The sequence below is a fragment of the Hypomesus transpacificus genome, chromosome 23 (assembly GCF_021917145.1).
Source record: "Hypomesus transpacificus isolate Combined female chromosome 23, fHypTra1, whole genome shotgun sequence".
Taxonomy (NCBI): Eukaryota; Metazoa; Chordata; class Actinopteri; order Osmeriformes; family Osmeridae; genus Hypomesus; species Hypomesus transpacificus.
In genome coordinates this window covers 1-7,602 of record NC_061082.1, presented here as the reverse complement: position 1 = coordinate 7,602, position 7,602 = coordinate 1, and positions in this window count along the sequence as shown.

The window sequence follows — 7,602 nt, the reverse complement described above, 5'->3', positions numbered from 1 at the left end:
TCTATATTAAAAAAGAATATTGCCCCATAAATATGTCACAATGGACACTTTAAAGCAGATCTCTTAAGTCTCCCCCAACTCCAACAACTATCACCACATGAAAAGATCTCTCCACTGTAGCTGTATTAATCATCAAGAGTATTACAAGCTTGTAACATATCTTTGACACCACAACATGCTACAGTGAGAGGTGTGTAACACAGGGAGGGGTGTGGGGGCTAAACCCTGCTGACAGAGTGGATTCTGCTCTACAGTGTTATAGATTCATGTCAGAGCTTGTAGCTCAGAAAGAGAAGATGGACGTTTAGGTGTTTCCTGAAGGGGAGTTCCCCTCCGTGAAGATCCCCGCCCGTCGACTCAGCGATCTGTCTTCCTCCCCTCCCACAAAACACACGCAGCATTCAGACCCATAACATTATCGCTGTTTTGACGATTTAACTTTAAAAGAGAGAAAGTACCTTCAAATATACTGGGGTATTTACTGAGAATTTCCTTCAAAAGCCCCTTTTTATTTGACCTAGTCATTTTAGAGTGACGTTTTCATGGCTTTGCATCTCACGACAGACTCTCCATACTCCTCCTCTGTGTCGTGGTTCTCGGCTCTCTGAGTTGAACAAACACATCTTGTTTGCTCTCGAGAACACGGGATCTGATCTTCAACACAGGGTCGTAGCTCCACATTACGACCTGCTTAACTACTTTGCCACTTTAGAGACAGTAAAGAAGCAGTCTGGTTCTAATGAAGCCGGGCGAAGCACTTTGCAACATGGTACATCTACCCCAGATTACACACACATGCACACACACTCACACACTCACACACACACATGGATGTACACACAATCATCCATGCATGGATGTCCACACACACACGTACACAAACAAAAGCACAAACACGCATGCAAACATAAGCACAAACACAATCACACACACACACAATCACACACACACACACACACACACTCACATACACCATACTTTTCCCCTCGCATCAGCAAACAAACCACTGCAGAAACTTATTACAATGCCTCTTCATTAAACAAGATACTATAACCCAACACTGGCAGACAATGTTTTGGTTTTTAACAGAACATTACACTCACCATAAAGTCCCCATTTTCATTTAATACAGCAAGTCTAGACTATATTTTTATGATCATTAATGCCAGCGGCTAATTGGGCTTTTATTGTTAAAGTCGATTTGGTTGAGTTTTTTTTAAGCCCCTTAGTTGTTGTCATTCCTGGTGTCTCCAGGAGAACACCAGTCAGCCACCCACGCTGACAGGGTGAGCCAGGCTGATCCTGTGATGATGCTGGTTCTGGTGCACTTGACAGCATGTGGACCAGATGGATCTGGACAGAGAGAGAGAGAGAGAGAGACAGGGAGAGAGAGAGAGAGAGAGAGAGAGAGAGAGAGAGAGAGAGAGAGAGAGAGAGAGAGAGAGAGAGAGAGAGAGAGAGAGAGAGAGTGTGAGAAAGAGAGAGAGAGACAGTAACTGCAACCTACAAGCCACCATCTACTGTAAATGTAGAATGATTGTGTGAGAGTGATTGGCCTCTATAACAGAGGGTTGACTGTGTAGGGTTACTCTGTACCTGGTGACTTTCTTCCACATACTATTTACCACTCCAACCTCCCATTTACAGTGTAATTACCTCACCCATCCTGCTCCACAACCCCCCCCCCCCACCCTTCCAGTCCACGGGCTGGCCACTCACCAGCTGTTAACGGGTGTTGTCCTGAGGGGCAGAGGGGTGGGTTGTGTGTGGAGGGAGGGCGGAGGGACAGGAGAATGTGGCATGTGCTTCCTTGATTCTTCTTCCAGTAATACGATGCTGTGTGTCGTTCACCTTTGTGTGTCCCCAGCAGGAGCAGCTCTCCCAGGTAACATGTGTGTTATAGGAGACATGAGGAGGAGGAGGGAGGGCGGGACTAGGAGAGGACATCTAGGACCCTGGAGCACCCTGTCTCTCTCCTGCTCTTGTGCCTCATCAGTGTTGTGTATGTTGCTTTGCCTTTCGGGTTTTCTTTTTCTTCCTCCTCTAACCCCTCTCTCTTTATGCCTCCTTTTTATCGGTTTTCATCTGCCCCCTTTTTTCTTAAATTTTTGTCCAGCATTTTCTGCTTTATTTGACAGTGACCATTTGAGAGAGACAGGAAAGGCAGGGGAGAGAAAGAGGGGATGACATGTAGTCATTGTCCCGGGCTGGAATCAAACCCAGGCTGCTGCGGTAAGGAGGTGGCGTGGGAGTTTTACCCCGTGAGCCAAAAGGACGCCCCCATCTGCCCAGTTTGACTCTCTCTCTCCTTCTCTCCCTTTGCTTTTGTTTTACTGACTCCTGTGCTAATGCCAGTTGGTGGATGTTCTTCTGGGGGGCCACAAGGCTGCAGTACCTCCACATCTCAGCTGTGCACACAGAGGGACAGAAGAGACTAGGATGGGTGGGTGGGATGAGGGGAGAGACAGGGGGATAGATATAGAAATAATCATGTCCAGGCCATACTGCATGAACATAGATTGAAAAAGACTATTTATGCTAAACTGTATGTTCTACATTGAAAGAATCTTTGTGTGGATATTCTGCTCTAGGCCAGTCTTCTCAGGGTTAGGGTGTTGTTACAAGGTATACAGTATTTACACACACAGACACACACACACACACAAACACACACTCTCTCAAACACACACACAGACACACACACACACACTTTGCCTTGGAGCTCCTTTCCAGCTGCCATAGTCAGTTATCTGCTGGGCTATGTTCTGCCCACATGTTTTGATTCATATTTCTGATGTAAACCAGGTGCTTCATGCCACCTCCACCTAGTCTCCTCATTCCCCTCTTCCCTCCTCTCCCCCTTAAAGCTGCAGTAGGTAACATTGTAAGACAAATTAAAACATGAGAAAGAGCACCCCAACATTGAACTTCAGTGCTTTCATCCAGCTCAGTTTTGATTGACAGTGGTTTCACAAAATAAGCGAAAGAGCCTTACTTGCCGAAAGCGATTGGCTTGAACAAGATTGCTGTAACAGAATTGGCTGGAACGTAGGAGCCACTGCAAATTTAGAAATGGATATTCCACTGGTACTGAGCTGTCTGTGTTGCTAAACTCTCAGAGGACCTCATTAGCTTAAATAACATGTTTATGGGACACACAACTTTGTTAATCTTTTCATTGAAAAATCTTACCTATTGCAGCTTTAACCTAGCCTGGCTCTGCCCTCCTACGTACTTCCGCTCAGTTTTGATTTTGTTTCTGTATTGCATCTGGGCATGAGGTACATAAGTCAGATGTCTCAGGTTAACTTTCTACCTGTCCAATCAGTGAACAGAGGGAGTGGCTGAGAACGATGACATACAGTGCCCTCCAAAAGTATTGGAACAGTGAGGCCAATTCCTTTATTTTTGCTGTAGACTGAAAACATTTGGGCTTGACATCAAACGATGAATGTGAAACCAGAGATCAACGTTTCAGCTTTTATTTCCAGGTATTTACATCAGGATCTGATGCACAAATTAGAAAATATCACCTTTTTGTTCGAACCCACCCATTTGTCACGTGAGCAAAAGTATTGGAACATGTGACTGACAGGTGTGTTTTGTTGCCCAGGTGTGTCCTATTACATACATTATTCAATCAATAAATACCACTGAATGTCTACACTCAGGTTCAGATTGGGTAAGATAGGTTTTGTCTATGCAGACTGTATTCAGAGGTGAAAACAACATGAAAACCAGAGCGCTGTCTTTGGGTGAAAAACAAGCAATTGTGAGTCTTAGAGAAGATGGAAAATCAATCAGAGCCATTGCAGAAACATTGGCCATAGCCAGTACAACCATTTGGAATGTCCTGAAGAAGAAGAAAACTACTGGTGTACTAAGTAACAGACGTCGAACAGGTAGACCAAGGAAAACATCAGCAGTTGATGACAGAAACATTGTGAGAGCTGTAAAGAAAGACCCTAAAACAACTGTTAGTGAGATCAGCAACAACCTCCAGATGGCAGGAGTGAAGGTATCACTATCTACTGTTCGCAGAAGACTTCATGAACAAAAGTACAAGGGCTACACCAGAAGATGCAAACCACTCATTAGCAAGAAGAATAGGAAGGCCAGGCTGGAATTTGCCAAAAAGTACAGAGATGAACCTCAAAAATTCTGGGACAAAGTTTTATGGACTGATGAGACAAAGATTAACTTTTACCAAAGTGATGGAAAGGCTAAAGTTTGGAGAAAGAAAGGAACTGCTCATGATCCCAAACACACAAGCTCATCTGTGAAACACGGTGGAGGTAATGTCATGGCTTGGGCTTGCATGGCTTCTTCTGGGACGGGCTCATTAATCTTCATTGAGGATGTAACACATGATGGCAGCAGCAAAATGAACTCGGAAGTCTACAGAAACATTTTGTCTGCCAATTTAAGGAAAGATGCAACCAAACTGATTGGCAGAGCCTTCATCATGCAGCAAGATAACGACCCAAAACACACTGCCAAAACAACAAAGGAGTTCATCAGGGGCAAGAAATGGAAGGTATTAGAATGGCCAAGTCAATCTCCAGACTTAAACCCTATAGAGCATGCATTTTACCTGCTTAAGAGGAGACTGAAGGGAGGAACCCCACAAAACAAACAACAACTGAAAGAGGCTGCAGTGAAAGCCTGGGAAAGCATCAAAAAGGAAGAATGCAAAAGTTTGGTGACGTCAATGGGTCACAGACTTGCTGCAGTTATTGAAAGCAAAGGATTTGCAACTAAATATTAAGTCTTATTCACTTAAATATGTTTTAAGTATATCTGTTCCAATACTTTTGATCACATGACAAATGGGTGGATTCAAACAAAATGTGATATTTTCTTAGTTGTGCATCAGATCCTGATGTAAATACCTGGAAATAAAAGCTGAAACGTTGATCTCTGGTCTCACGTTCATTATTTGATGTCAAGCCCAAATGTTTTCAGTCTACAGCAAAAATAAAGGAATTCGCCTCACTGTTCCAATACTTTTGGAGGGCACTGTAGATGTCATGAGCTAGTTTGTGTTGTAGTTCCGTAATGGCGGCTGAGAAAGATGCGAGCGAAGCCACATCTGGTCCGTTGTGGCAACGCTGCCGAATATCCATAAGCTAGAACAGAGAGTTTTGTTGGTGGCCATGATGTTGTGGCCCTCCTCCCCACGGGGTTCGGGAACAGTTTGATTTTCCAACTACAACAGCTAGCTCTCTTACAGTAGTGGTGAAGGAATTGGCTAAGGCGAACACTAGCGATTGGTTATGGCAGTTTAGAGTGGCTCTAGGGAGATCCAATAGTTTTAAACTTCAACAGAGTACCCGCCTACAAGGAAGTCAACGCTTGTCAATGGAGCGAGGCCAGATTCTCTGTACAAATGAAATGTACGAGAGTCTGGTTAGGACCAGGCTACCTTTAACTTTTCTCCTGTTTTCCTCCCTCTATAACCAGCCTTGTTCAAGTGACCTTTTGTTTGATTTGCGGTGTCATGCTGTGGAATCTTTGGAGAAGTTTAATTCAACGGATTGCAAAAGAGAGAGCGAGACAGAGAGAGATGGAAAGAAAGAGAAGAGGATGGGGAAGATAGATGGAAACGGTAGAGAATGTGAGAGGGAGAAGGGGAGAGAGAGGGAGGGAGAGAGAGAGAGAGAGAGAGAGAGAGAGAGAGAGAGAGAGAGAGAGAGAGAGAGAGAGAGAGAGAGAGAGAGAGAGAGAGAGAGAGAGAGAGAGAGGGAGGGAGAGAGAGAGGCGTGACAGGCAGCACGGTTGCCTAATGACCACAGAGTGATGATTTGTTTATCTTTCTCTAGACTGAGAACGATTGATTGAGCTATATTTTCTCTGGAATTAGCACTAGTTATGCTAATCTGATTTAAATTGAAAGCCTTTGGTACTGACAACAGACTGCATTCACACACATTGTAAACACCCCCAAGGGCATTTTGGACCCCTAACTACCCCGACCCTCCTCTCCTCCCCCTCTCCTCCCCCCTCTCCTCCCCCTCTCCTCCCCCTCTCCTCCCGTGATGTTTATGGTGTGCACATTTAGTTTGAATCAAGATGTGCCATTCTGGTTAAAACCGACCGCACTGCACTAAAATAGGTTCCCTGGCTTAATTAGTGGGCCCTGTGGAAACCAGATACCCCGTGTTTATTGGCCCAAACGCTGCAATTCCAGTTGAACTGATGAAACAGGCTCCAGGCCACTACAAGGGGGGCTGGGCTGAAGTGTTTAATTACGTACAAAATGTATGTTCCTCAAACTAGATCATTCAGGCACATAAGTTCCCTGACTACGCAGTAGACAAAAAGAGGATGAACAAATGGTTGAATCGGTTGAATTAAAATCGACCTTGTAGTCATTCTAGCTCTCTCTCTTTCAGAACTCCCAGAGCTTCTTCTTTCTCCTCCTCCTCCTCCTCCTGTTCTCCCTCTCTTCTTCATCCTCCTCCTCCTTATGCTCCTTCTCCCCTCCTCCACCTCCTCCCCCTCCTCTTCCCTCCTCCGGACCCTGCTGTGGAGCCACAGAGGATCTCCCTGGTTCTATCCCCCCCCCCCCCTCCCCCCAGGGCTGAAGCGGCCAGGGTGATCTCCCGTGAGCTGAATAGAGACGACCACAAAGAGGTAGCAGGAAAGCTGTAACTGGAGCTCACGGGCCACGTCGCTGGATAGCGTGCTGATAGTGAGAAGCCTGGATTTGCGCTGTGTTTGAGTTGGTCTGTGCCGGTGTCTGGTATCGGGAGCCAGGACGGGGCTCTGGTAACCTGTCTGGGTGGAAAGGATGGAGGGATCGAGGAGAAGCAGGGATGAGGGTGAAAGAAACAGAGGCATGACCTTGCTATGAACCAGATAGCTAAACATTAAAATTAAACCAAATTAAAAAAATGATATTACCTTTTGACGAGAGTTTGCCAGATGCAAACAACTACATGATCTCAAATCACAGCAAGCGCAGGTGCCCGGGGGTCCTACAAAACTACAGCTGTGGGAAACCCGCCTCTGTCTTTCCATTCCCAAACAGACATGTCCCCAGGTAGCTATCAATATCTAGGATTTCAAACCTTCGACATGACCACAGTGTGTGTCTGCGTGTGTGTGTGTTCGTCCATGCCTTTGAGCATGCAGGTGAGAAGCAAGAGGAACGGCATTCACACGAGTGATCGACAACTTGGGTGTATTCAGAGGAAGCCGTGTCAGGTAAGGTGAGACGAGAGCCTTGTGTTGTGGAAGAGGTCATCACTATCATCGCTATTGTCTCCCTCAAACCATAGTCTGTACTCAAGTGTTTCACGGCACATATCCACAAGACATCACAGTGTTGAATTCCACAGGCACCTCTATACCCGCCCCTGCTTCAATCTTTAGATCACACATGCTGCAGAACCTCTGGAGCAGGGGTGTCGAACTCCGGTCCTCGAGGGCCGCTGTCCTGCATGTTTTAGATGTTTCCCTGCTCCAACACACCTGATTCAATTAAAAGGGTTGTTATAACGACCATTCATTTGAATCAGGTGAGCTGGATCAGGGAAACATCTAAAACATGCAGGACAGCGGCCCTCGAGGACCGGAGCTCGACACCCCTGCTCTGGA